This window comes from Parus major, chromosome 1A (genome assembly GCF_001522545.3).
Source record: "Parus major isolate Abel chromosome 1A, Parus_major1.1, whole genome shotgun sequence".
NCBI lineage: Eukaryota > Metazoa > Chordata > Aves > Passeriformes > Paridae > Parus > Parus major.
The window spans coordinates 57,972,065-57,985,253 of record NC_031773.1 but is presented as its reverse complement, the minus strand read 5'-3'; the positions used below and the strand labels follow the sequence as shown (position 1 = coordinate 57,985,253).

Here is a 13,189-nt window from a genome sequence, read left to right as displayed (position 1 = left end):
GGGAAGGGAAGGGAAGGGAAGGGAAGGGAAGGGAAGGGAAGGGAAGGGAAGGACGGGAGGGAAGGGAGGGAGGGAGGCTCAGTTCTGCTCTTGTCAATGGCAATGGACCCTCCTTAGAGTGTCAAAGAGATTTCAGTATGTACCAAATGAGACACAGAGGACCAGCATCCTGGCCCAAGAAAAGAGAAGTATCAGCTGTTTCCTCCACAGAAAGTGGAGAGATGCAGCTGCAAGCAAGAAAGAGCAAATAACCAGGTGGTCACAGAGATGATAAGAACTAGAAGCTAAGCACAAATTATGTCATTATTCCAGATCAAACTTCAGAGCTTGAAAAGAGCTAAACATTAAAAACATTCAAAATAGAAGATACTGATCTTCTCAAATCTGTAATTGTACAATCAACTTCTTTCAGCCCTCCTAAATTCATGCTGCCACTGTCCCCTCATGATGGACATGGCAGGCTGCCACAGGTGACCAGAAGAGATCTCACTCTGTGGAAATATTGCCTAAAAGTGCTCTGAGCATCTGGGGGCAGCCAGAAGTAAGATACACACTTGCTCTGCAGTCAGAAGAGTGATTTGTTTTAAGTGCTCTTTGCAGACAAGACCTTGCTTTCAGTGAATTACCACTTTTCCACATTACTAGGTTGATGTGTTACCTGTGCAAGACCTTTGTCCACAGTAGAAAAGAATATTCTGATGTTAAACTGTTGGTTTGGTTTTTCTCTAGACATTAGCAAAAAATAGTTTAGTTATAGATAGTTATAGTATATAAATTATAGGAACAAAGAGGTGGAAAGGCAGATTTCTCAAACATGTCTGCAAAAAAAGTACCTCTGTGGTGACTTCTGACATGACATTTCAGAGTCCAAATTCAAACCCTCAAAGGCCTCACCTGGAACCTGGGACACAAAGAGAACAGAAGGTTCAACAACAAGTCTTAGCAGGAAAACAGGAACAAACCCCAGGTTTTCCTGGGGCTGCCTCTGCTGACCAACCTGAGCCATGCCATGGAAAACTGAGGGCTGTTTTCAAGGAAAGCTCAGAGCTCTGGCTGCCACTGCAGCACAGGGGGAACCAGAAAGCAGTGGTCAGGAGAGTAAGAAAGAGGTAGCAGGGGTGAACCAGACAAGATAAAGACTGGAACAAAAAGTCAGTTAGAATAAAGAGAGAAGACTGGAGCTGTGTCTCATTGAAGCTGGCATGAAGCTACAACTTCCTCAGGAGGCAGAGACAGGCCCTGATCTCTGCTCTGTGTGACCAGGGGCAGGACCTGAGGGAATGGTGGGAGCTGTGTCAGGGGAGGGTTAGGGTGGGTATCATGAAAAGGTTCTTCCCCCAGAGGGTGCTGGGGCACTGAACAGGCTCCCCAGGGAATGGTGACAGCCCCAAGGCTGCCAGAGCTCCAGGAATGTTTGGACAGAGCTTTCAGGCGCATGGTGATTCTTGGGGTTAGTGCTGTGCAGGGCCAGGAACTGGACTTGATGATCCTGGTAAGTACCTTCCAGCTCAGTATATTCTATGATTCTGGGATCATTAGGAACTAGGAATTTGCTCACAAAGGTGTGGAATGCAGTGGGTAGGTGCCTTGTGAGATCCTAAGTAGATTAAAATTACTTGTGATTCAAATTGAAAGTAAAAGGCACTGATGCACTCAAGTGCTTACAAGTAAAGGGGGGTTAGTACTGTTAAGCAAAACAGAAAGTGTGGGAGAATAAACACCTATTCTCTGATTGCATATTCTCATTTCTTCACCTACATATGTGCAGGACTTCCCCTCTGCTGCTATCACAGTTACAGAAGAAAAATGTCATTATTTTTAAACCAACTTAGTTACAGTAAAAGTCAGCAACAGATAGTGCAAGGCCCTGGGAAAACTCTTCTGAGAAGGGCCTTGGTTTTATGGTAAAGAACCAGACAGAGACTTCTATAAAAGGGACGTCTCCTGGGTCCTCGAGGTTGCCTGTGTCTAATCAAGTCATTCGGTGCTTCTGTGCTTCAGTTGCCAACAGTTGGGAGGGGGTGATTCCACAGTGATTGATCTCACACTCAGCATCATGGGACTGTGCAAAGGGTGTATTTTGGAGGTTGGGTTTGAGATTTCACTTCTACTTGGTCTCTGTTCTTTGTGAGCACCCATGTGCCTCATTCAGCACCAAGGGGGGTTCAGGTGGCCACACAAAGCCTCTGCCCTGTGACTGCCTCTCATATACAGTGGAATTGTTCCTTTCCTGCACCTCCCTGGAGCACCAGATTCACCACTCATGTGCAGAACAAATTCATGACAAAAGTACCATGGCTCTGCCTGCTGGTGTGGAGCCCCACATACCAAAGGTGATTCCCAATTCTGGAACAAGTGCACATGGGCAGAAAAAGTTCAAGACTTAGGGTACACAGCAGGGTAAGAGGTGTGTCTTTAGTCTTGTGTATTTTTACATTAAATTATCACAGTAAAATAACAGAGGAACAGTTTAGGGAGGTGAGATGTGCAAAAAAACTTTGGATTTTGGTACCTTGTGATAGCCAAGCAGGTAGGACATGAGGTCACATTAGGGAGACTTGATCTTTTAAATGTGATGTTGACCTGGATCCTCCTTTGTAAAGTGCTTTCTAGATAGGCTGAATACGATCATTTCATAGCTCCTGCCTTTCAGAGCTTGCAACTCTTCCAGTGTTTCAGCTGAGCTTCCCAACACACATTTCTGCTTCTGTCTCATTCAGGCGAGGCAAATAGAATCATAGAAAGGCCTGGGTTGGAAGGTGCTTTAAAAAATCATCTCATTCCACCCCCCTGGCATGGGCAGGGACACCTGCCACTATCCCAGGTTCCTCAAGGCCCAACTCGGCCTTGGACACTTCCAGGGATGTGCAAGCACAGCTTCTCTGGAAAACCTGGGCCAGGGCCTCACAGGAACAATTTCTTCTTCATATCCAATCTAACCCTGCTCTCTGTCAGTGTGAAGCCATTGCCCCTTGTCCTGTCACTCCAGGCCCCTGTCAAGAGTCTCTCTCCATCTTTCCTGTGGGTTCCCTTCAGGCACTGCAAGGCCACAGTGAGGTCACCCCAAAGCCTTCTCTTCCCCAGGCTGAACAATCCCAATTGTTCCCTCAGCCTTTCCTCCCAGCAGAGCTGCTCCATCCCTCTGATGCCCTTGGTGTCCCTGCTCTGGAGTGGCTCCAGCAGCTCCCTGTCCTTCCTGTGCTGATCTCCAGAAGATGGATGCCATGGATCTGAAGAACAGTTAGATCAGGGCACTGTGCCTGATGGGAGCAAACCCAACAGGAAGGATATGATCTTGCAGGATATGTTTGTCACATTACTTGAAGTTCTTAAGATTACAAGGGGAAAGGCAGCTCTTTCACTCAGACTCCAAGCCTGGGGATTTCCCACTGTCTCAGAAGAGCAGTGCAAACATAAAAGGGTTTCAGAGCACTTAGAAAAGTGACACTGATGAGAGATGCAATGAGTGAGCGCAGAGCAAAGCTCTCTCAGTTCATTTAAATGTAAGGCTTAGAGCTCAGGAAAGGGGAGGTTTGAACCAAACCTGTGGAAAACTCCTGTGGAATTTAAGAGAAAAAAATTATTACAGATTTTGAAAACTTATTAGGAATATATGTTCCCCTGAAAAGGTTTTGGGGGTTTTTCATTAGTTTCCTTGAAATCTGTCCTCACATACTTCTGTGGATCCTCCTGGATTCATACCTATTACATTTCCCTAGACTTTTCCATGCAGACATGCAAACTGAAACCACAGAAAATATTTTCATGCACCCTCCACCCTCCAGAGCAAACCCACCACATTCTCCCCGACTCCAGCAAGGTGTGACGTGGCAGCCTTCTCAGAGGTGCCAGCCAGCTGCAGCAGGCAGAGAGGCAGCACAGCCTGGATGGAGGGAAAGAAAGCCAGCTATTAGGGGAAAAACCTGTGTTCGCTGCCTTTTCCCTTCTTTCTTTTGCAGCAAAGCACTAAATTAATAGATCCACAAACCTGAGGAAATTTATAAGCCACCCTTAGCAGACACTGGTGACAATCCTAAATCTGAGGTGTCCACAAGCTGGCACATTCATCTCTGGTGAGAGTAAACGCATCTCTTATCAGGACCAGAGGGAACTACTCCTAATTGCATTAATGTTGAATATGGCCCCTTCAGTGACTTCTTTTTAATTGTTGGACATTGTTAAATAAAAAAACAAAACAAAAAGAAAACAAAACTAAAAAAAAAAACAAAACAAAAACCCAAGAAACCTAAAAAACTGGAAAAATGTGCATTCTATCAAGTGTTGTGAAACTGTGTGGGTTGGAGAAGGTTCAGTTTTTAATAAAGGAAACATTCATTGCATCCCATTTTGAGGACTTCCCTTAGATAGAAAGGAGATGGAAAGCTGAAGCTTTGCTCTTGGTAGTTCTCCCTTTGCTACCAAACAGCAGTACTTTAAATGAAAAAGTAAAGAAATAAAAGGAAACTGTGTAACTGTGGAGGCCAGAGAGGTTTCCTTACCTTTACCAAGGTCAAAGCCTGGCATCACATAGAGTGTAAGAGTGTTGGGTGCTAAACTGGCACTGTGGGGATCCTGACTGTGTCCCATTCACAGGAAAAGGTGTAAGACTAGCCTTTTCCAGCTGCTCTCAGGTTAATTTTTGAAAGGTTCCTCCTATGAATGTAAAAAAAAAAAAGAAGTCTTTTAGAGGCAGATTTAAACAGACCTGGAAACTCAGCATATGATCAGGCAAACCCACAGCCTTCAGTCCTGTTAGTGCCATTACATTTCTGTAGACATTTCCCACCAGGATGGTAAAGGCCTCTTGAGTTTTAGGTGTTATTCATTCTTCCCAGCTTTCCTGTGTTCTGCTTCCTCATTGTTCTCATCTGCCTGTCCATCCTAGCCTGATTTGTCATAATTTCATGTTGACATACTGTAGTAAGACAATTGCAGCTGCTCCCTCTGAAGAATGCAAACAGGGATCTGTCATCTCCCCTCCTGCCCTCCCCCTCCTGGGAGGGATGGATTTCACTGGGAATGAGGGACCACGGTCACCAAGAAGTGGCCACAGTCTGTCTGAGCAGAGGGCTGGCAGATGATCCCCCATCCCTGAGATCTTTTGGATCCCAGTTTCTGCTTAGGCTAAATGCTCCCCCATCCATGTGTGTGTGAGTGTGTCTGTGTGTGTGTGTGTTTATGCAGCAAGCTCCGGGATGCAAACGGCATTCCTCTTATCATACGGAGAGAGGATGTGAGCTCATTCATAAGGAATCCCAGCTCTGGGGTGCCCCACTCACTTAATCCAAGCATCCTTTGCATGCTCCTTCTTCTGAGAGGGTGGAAGAAAAGCAAAGCACAGTGCTATTGGCTTCTAATAAGTGGGATAATATATTTCAGAGAGGAGCTCAGACAGGAGAGGAAATGAACTTGGCTAGACAGTCACTTAAAAAATAATAAAAAAAAAAGGGGGTGGGAATTTGCAAAACTTATTCCATTATTTCATGTAAATATACTTGACTGGGTTAAGACAGACTGATATAATCATAAAATGCTGAATAAGACAGATTTAGCAGTGCAGCACCATTTATTAGCCTGCTTGATAAAGAAACAAACAGATTCCAAGCCTGGTCGTTTCTGGCTGTCAAAATAAGGAAAAGTCTAAAACGCTGTGAGCCTCTGGTGCTGGAAAAAGGCCCTGGGAGTGTTACAGCACCCAAATGGACTCCCAGGGGCTCCACCTGGTTGGAGGATCTGCTGGTGTGGTGAGCTTTGCACACCTGGGCTCAACACATCAGCAACCTCAGTGTTTGACAAAGAGGATGTGGTACTATGGTTAGGGCTTGTTCTGAGGACATTGAAAAGTTCGGGATGGTTCAGAAAGGAGCTGATGTGATCCTGAAAACCTGCTGTGAGACCAGAGGTGGCTGTCACCATAGGCAAAACAGGAAGGTGCCACCTGAGAGGGCTGACAGCCCAGGCTCACACAAGAAGCCTGTGGAACGCAAAGCACACAAATGACCTCCCGAGTCTGGAATCAGAATCCAACCCATGACACACACATTTCAATTGGGATTTTTGTCAGAAAACCATGCTTGAAATCACAGGATCACAGAATATCCTTGGTTGGAAAGGACCTATAAGGATCATCAAGTCCTCCAGGCCTTGCACAGGCACCCCAACAATCCCAGCCTGTGCCTGAGAGTTTTGTCCAAACTCTCATAGAATCACAGAATCACTGGGTTGGAAGAGACCTTCAAGATCATCGAGTCCAACCCAGCCCTAACACCTCAACTAAACCATGGCACCGAATGCCATATCCAGTCTTTCTTTAAAACATCCAGGGATGGTGACTCCACCATCTCCCCAGGCAGAACATTCCAGTATTAATCTTTCCATGAAGAACTTTTTCCTAATGTCCAACCTAAATTTGCCTTGGCGCAACTTGAGACTGTGTCCTCTCGTTCTGTCAGCTGCTGCCTGGAGAAAGAGACTGACCCCCACCTGAGTGTGATAGGTGATAAGGTCACCTCTGAGTCTCCTTTTCTCCAGGCTAAACAACCCCAGCTCCCTCAGCCATTCCTCACAGGGTTTGTGTTCCCAGCCCCTCACCAGCCTCGTTGCCTCCTCTGGACGCGCTCAAGCATCTCAACATCCTTCCTGAACTGAGAGGCCAGAACTGGACACAGCACTCATGGAGCGGCCTCACCAGTGCCGGGTACAGGGGGAGAATGACCACCCTGCTCCTGATGGACACACTACTCCTCTCTCCATTCTCCTGGAGCTCTAGCAGCCTTGGGCCTGACCATTCCCTGGGGAGCCTGTTCAGTGCCCCAGCACCCTCTGGGGGAAGAACCTTTTCCTGATATCCACCCTAACCCTCCCCTGACACAGCTCCATTCCTTTCTCCATGTTCCCACCTTGCTCCTGCACAATGCTGTAATCACTGTCAGCAGGAACAGGATCATCTCTGTACAGTACTAAGACAAATTGTTAAAAACAGAGACAGGTACACATTGCAGTGAATTAACTTTGCCAGTGCATGGGATTTATTATGACTCCATGATACTCTTCTGTTTAAATTTCCAACTCCTGGAGAAATGTGGTGACCTAAGCTACTCACTCGTATTCTTTCAGTGAATCATCTGTGCTTGCTGTTGATGAGAAAGCTTAGAAATGTAACAGGAGATGAATGAAAACTGAAAAATGTGAACAGAACTTAACTGCTTCCTAAATCTCATTTTTCAGCCACTCCCGTAAATACTTGCAGCCTGAACTTTTGTCACTGGCAATATTTCTTGTGTTTTAAAGTGCAGGTTGTGGATCACAGTTTGACAAAATTAATGCAAAATTACTGGCACAAATATGCAAAATTTAAGACTTGCAGTTTTCTAAGTGGTTTGTAATTTAAAAAAATTAATTTTAAAAACATTTTTTAAAATATAATTATTCTACTGAGCTCTTACCATATTTTACTAATGTTTTCAGACATGTGACACCTGATAAAACTATTATTAAAGAATTTGAAGGGAAAACGAAAATTAGGATGATTGCAGATTTTTTTAAAATCTTTATTGGTATTTCAATTCAGCTAGCAATTCTGCGTACTATTTTCAGACCTTAATCTTGAATTAATTGAAAGGAGCCCCATTGTCAGAAGAATTCCATTTCAGCTGTAAATATGTAGGACACAGAAAACCAAGTCCCTCTGAGGTATCACATTATGAACAGCTGGAAGCAAGGCACTAAAGTTGACCAGGCAGTTGAAAAACTCTGGCCCATAGTGAAATCTTGTTGCTATACTCTTTTAAAGTGCAGAGGGTTGAATATATTGATCCTATATTGCTTTTTCTCCACACGTAGCTCTTTCCAATTCAAGCCAGGTTTAACCCTAAAAGGACACCACATATCTGGAGACATCTTTGTAATTTCAACTCTGAGGCAGAAAATGCCTGTGGTGATTGATGCCTTTTCCTGGAGGTAATTCCATCAATATTTGTGAAGTACTCAAGGGAAAGGGATGGTGAGTGTGACAGACAACCACAGGAAGGTGGCAATTGTCTCTCCTCACAGCAGGGTTCAGATGTGGATGGTGAGTTACAGGGCTGCACACTGTACCTGAGGATAAAACAAATCACAGGACCGTTAGGGTTGGAAAAGACCTCCAAAATCAGCAGCTCCAACCTTTTGCTCCTTTCAGCACCTTGACACCCAGCCCAGAACACTGAGTGCCACATCCAGCCATTTTCTGAACACCTCCAGGGGTGGAGACTCCACCACCTCATGGGAAAATCCTGCCTGTCTGCCCACTGAACCAGCATGCAGGGATGGAACTGGATGTTCCTGTCTCCAGTCACTTCCCAGCCCTCAGTGTGCCTGCACTCAGCCACAATGGTATTGCTCTCCCCATAAAGCCTGTAGCTTATAGCTGCCTGGGAAGATCTACTTCCCCCTTTAAAAATAACACATAATACTGACAAAGTGAGATTTCTCTTCTTCATTTGAAAAAAGTAACCCTTAGTGTTCTCATTTTCATTTTCTAAAAAATAAGGCTCACTCAAAGAAACATTCCCTGGAAGGAAAAACTCATAAGCTTTCTAGATACAAATGTTGCACCCAACCTTGTACAGAATTAATAAGCGCTCTCAAATACATTCAAAAAAAATTAAAAAATCCACTATTTCATTGATAAGCATTTGTACACAAAATTTCATGCCTGTTTCTTTCCATTTCTATTCAGTTGACTTGTAAAGGTCTAAAAGGCTTGCATCCACTTCTGTGAATGAGGAGAAAGAGCAGTGCATCCATTTTACAGATGTGCAGCAAGATTAATCAGAGTTACTCAAGGACACACAAGAAGTCTGTGCAACAGCTGGGAAGAAAACCCCAAGTTCTAGTCATATTCTCTAGCCACAGAATTATACTTACTCTTGGAAAAACAGAGGGGTGCTTTTGTGGAAAACAATGAGTTGTAAAGCCTGAGGAAAATAAACTATCCCAGGCTTTTTCTTAAGCAGGGCTGGAGAAATATTTTGGCATGGAGGGGCTTCTTGTAAGGACATTTAAATGTGGGTTTTGGTCCTATTTGTAGCCTGGTTTGCTTCAGTAAATAAATATGTACATGTGTTTAGGTGGGTTTGGATAAACCTCCACCAGTGAAAGAGTCCTTCACAAAACGAGTGGAGCAGAGAAGAGCCCAGCTCCCCCCTCCTGCTCACATGCAACTCCACGCCTGTGCCACCCCACTGATGTCAGAAATGCTAAATTCTTTCATCGTTGTTTGAAACAAGACCTCCATTATAAGCTCAGTTTTGACTCCCTCTCTAGAGGAAAAATAATCAGCCTGAACTTTCGCAGGCATGATATTAACTCAGGGTAGAATGTCCTTTTAGGAAACTTGAAGCTGACTGAAGAAAATGTTCAAGAGATTTGGGGTGAGGGAAGATGGGGGTGGGGGGTGACAAGGAAATACACCAGATATTAATATCCTAGTTAACTGTTTAGGAAAAACAACCTTTTAGTCAGGAATAGTCAGGGGGACTAGACAAGTTTTCTTTTCCTCATGATATCATGAGATGCTCACACTGACCAACCAACCCCTGGAGCAGCAACACAGGTTGGAAAGTGGCTCTGGAGAAGCTGTACCAGCCTGCATGAAATTTAAGTCTTTAACACTGTTTTGGCTGAACAATTCTGGTGGTGAAGCACCTTTGGAAGTCTGTAGTCCAACCCATTGTTCACATTAGCAGGGCTAATTCCAAAGCTAGATGAGATCCCATAAGGCCTTATCCAGACAAACTTGGACATTTTCTGTACTGCACCACTCACACAGGGAAAAATTTTTCCCAATCAAAAATCAGAATTTTTCTAGTTGCAACATGTGCCACTTGCCTCTGGTCCCTTCACCATGCACCTCTGACAAGAATCCAGTTCTGCCATTTCTAAATTTCCCCTTCAGCCAGAAGTCTGCACCAACCTACCTGAGTCTTGTTCAGGTAGAACAAACCCAGTCCCCTAAGTCTCCCTTGACACAGAAACAGAAAACACAGAAACACAGGCTGGTTGAGGCTGGAAGGGACCACAGGGAGTCATCTGGTCCCACAACTCTGCCCAAGCAGGGCCATTCCAGAGCACATGGCACAGGATTGCTGGCCAGCAGCTCTGCTGAGAAGGACCTGGGGGTCCTGGTGGACAGCAGGCTGTCCATGAGCCAGCAGTGCCCAGGGGGACAAGAAGGGCAATGATGGCCTGGGCTGCAATGGGAAGAGCAGTGTCAGCAGCTCAGGGAGTAATGCTGCCCCTCTGCCCAGCCCTGCCAGGCACATCTGGAGAGCTGTGTCCAGCCCTGGGCTCCTCAGCACAGGAGGGACAGGGAGCTCCTGGAGCGGGGCCAGCAGAGGCTGCAGAGATGATTTAGGGCCTGGAGCATCTCTGACAGGGAAAGGCTGAGGGAGCTGGGGCTGTCCAGCCTCGAGAGGAGCCCCAGCTGAGAGGGGCCCTCAGCCCTGGCTGTCCCTGTGAGCAGGGAGGGCTCAGAGCAGGGTCCAGGCTCTGCTCCAGGGGGCTCAGCAATGGCACCAGAGGAACGGGCAAGGACTGATCCCAGGAAGTTCCACCTGGACATGAGGCAGAACTTCCGTGCTGGGCAGTGACTGAGCACTGAAGAGATTGTCCAGAGAAGGTGGGGAATCTCCTCACTGGGGATATTCCAGAACCATCTGGACACAATCCTGTGCCCTGTGCTCTGGGATGGCCCTGCTGGAGCAGGGAGGTGGGACGTGGTGACCCTCTGAGGCCCCTTCTAACCTGACCTATCCTATGGTCCTTGTTTCCTTTCCAGGCCTCTCCACAGCTGCCAGAGATTCCCAGCTCCAGAGGCAGACACTGGCATTTTGAGCATGTGAGGTACCTGTAGTGCTCATTCAATAACTTTTCCAGGTGGTGGGTGCAGTTTCCAGCTTGCCCAATTCCACTGTGGTCCACTGAAGACCTAAGCATTTCCTCAGCATCTGCACAGAAAGTGAAGTGATTAGGCAGGACTGCACAGCCGAAGTGGGCGTTTGCACAGCTCTGAGAACTGACTCTCCACACCAGAGGAGAGGACTGGGGATTTGGGGGGTGAAGTTATGTCTGACAACAGCCCAGTGATACCACATTATCTCCATGATCCAGCCTGGAGGCAGTTCTGGGGAATAAAGGTAGCCACGTTCATAGAGTTATAGAATCACAGAATATGCTGGAAGAATTGTCCCAGCTCCTGGTCCTGCACAGACACCCCAAAAATCCTACCCTGTGCCTGAGAGTGCTGTCAAAACTCTCCTGGAGCTCTGGCAGCCTTGGGGCCTGACCATTCCCTGGGGAGCCATTCAGTGCCCCAGCACCCTCTGGGGGAAGAACCTTCTCCTGATAGCAAACATAACCCTTCTCTGAGCCAGCTTGCTCATGTTGTTCAGTTCCTCACAACAGCAGGGTGAAATGGAAGGGAGGCATGATCAAGATGGCCATGGATGACAGTCAAACGTTCGTGGCAGAATGACATTCTAGGGTCATTCATAGCTGGAATAATGACTTCAGAGGAGCTGCCTGGTCCTGGATCTTAGAAGACAAGGAATTTAATGTCATATTTTGTGGCACTTTTTTCCCTCTATAATACAGGCTGTAGACTTACTTTAGGTGAAGACTTGGGCTTTGGTGTCTTCTAGAATACTCGCATTTTCTTAAATAATTCAAGCAAATTGTATTAACATGAGTTTATGCAAGGAAATTGAAACCTAAGTATGGCTGGTATGTGGTAGAGATAATCAGAGGAATACTGAAGCAGCAAAAGACAAATTTTGTCTTCCATGCATCTTTGCCTGACTCTCCAGCATTTTGCTGTCTAATCTGTCCTCCACAGGACCTCTGCCAAATATCTGGGTGGCTTCATGGTGCCATCTTTGAAAAGAAACCCAAACCACAAACTTGTCAGTGGAATATTTTTCCATTTTTTTTTTTCAAAAATAAGATACCTCCTCACCCTAAAAGGCACAGCAGACAAGTTTTAAGCCCAGTGGCAAGCTGAAGACCTGATGTACTGAGGCAGATGATGAGAGAAGTCAAGCTCACTACTGCTGAAAACAGAAAATTTCCAGACCACCAGCAGAGCTTGTGTAATTTTCTGCCATCTTCAGAATACCCACTGACACCAGGCTTCTAAAAGCACGATTTAATTCAGGTAGAAAATCTGATTTGCTTTTACTTCCTGACAGACAACACTGGTAGTATTTTTGTCCTCCTAAGGTTTATCCAGTAATTATCCCTGGTAATTAAAGAAACTTGGCTTTCCAAGGAATAGGTCCTTTAAAATCTCTGGTTTTTTACAAGCTTTTTAAAAACTCTTTTTAAAAGCTTTCCTTTAATAAACAGAAACCTTGCTGACATGACCTTAAAGATGCAGTAGCATTTGTACAGATCAAATCCATACATCAGCAGCATGCCTTCAGCATCCATGAGTAATGAGGCATCTCCAGCTCCACAATAAGAGTTTGATGCCAGACACCACTGTCATGTATTTTCTCACTCTCAAATATATGCATCTGTGTGTGAGAAAACCCCACCTTCAAATATGGTATGTCTTTTTAGAGACATTTTCACATGAGAGAGGGAGGCTGAGGTAATCTTATTATCACCAAAACATTGTAAAAACAGCAGAGCATTGGAGAACTTTAATCCTTTTCTAAATTATGGACTGAGAACATTACAATCATGCTGGGCACAAAGGCAGAGCTGTAACTTGACAGGCTTGTATAATTTACAGCCTCCATAGTAAAAGAGGTGTTTTTATTAAATGACTGCCTGAATTTCTACAGCCACTTCAGACTGATGATACTGAGGAGGCTTGCATTCTGCTGCCATCATTCAAATCCTTCCCTTTCACCACAAGAATATGGCTGGGATTCCAGATCAGACCCCATATCCAGTTATTTATCTATTACTTCTCGTCAATTCAGAGCTGAGGCTATTTGTGCTGGTACCTCGCTTCACACACCTTAAATAGCTTTTGTTTCTCATTTTATAAAGCTTTCCTTTATCAAATAAAACATTAACTAAACAATAGCCAAAATCCATTTATGCTCCTTACATAGAAGGCCTGTGTTTTATGGTTATGTATTCAAATTTCTGTTTAAACCGAACTACAATCTGACACAGAACTGGTGTTTTTTTGCTGACT

The 13,189-nt window shown here is 45.2% G+C and overlaps 1 long non-coding RNA gene across 1 annotated transcript in view; it reads right to left on the bottom strand.

Annotated features, from left to right (window-relative positions):
• The window catches only part of LOC107205140, a 68,086-nt gene that overhangs the window by 36,863 nt on the left and 18,034 nt on the right, over positions 1-13,189 (bottom strand). Inside the window, exon 3 of the long non-coding RNA XR_001521860.2 lies at positions 4,500-4,653. This is a non-coding gene — a long non-coding RNA (uncharacterized LOC107205140). The remainder of the gene's footprint in view (positions 1-4,499; positions 4,654-13,189) is intronic.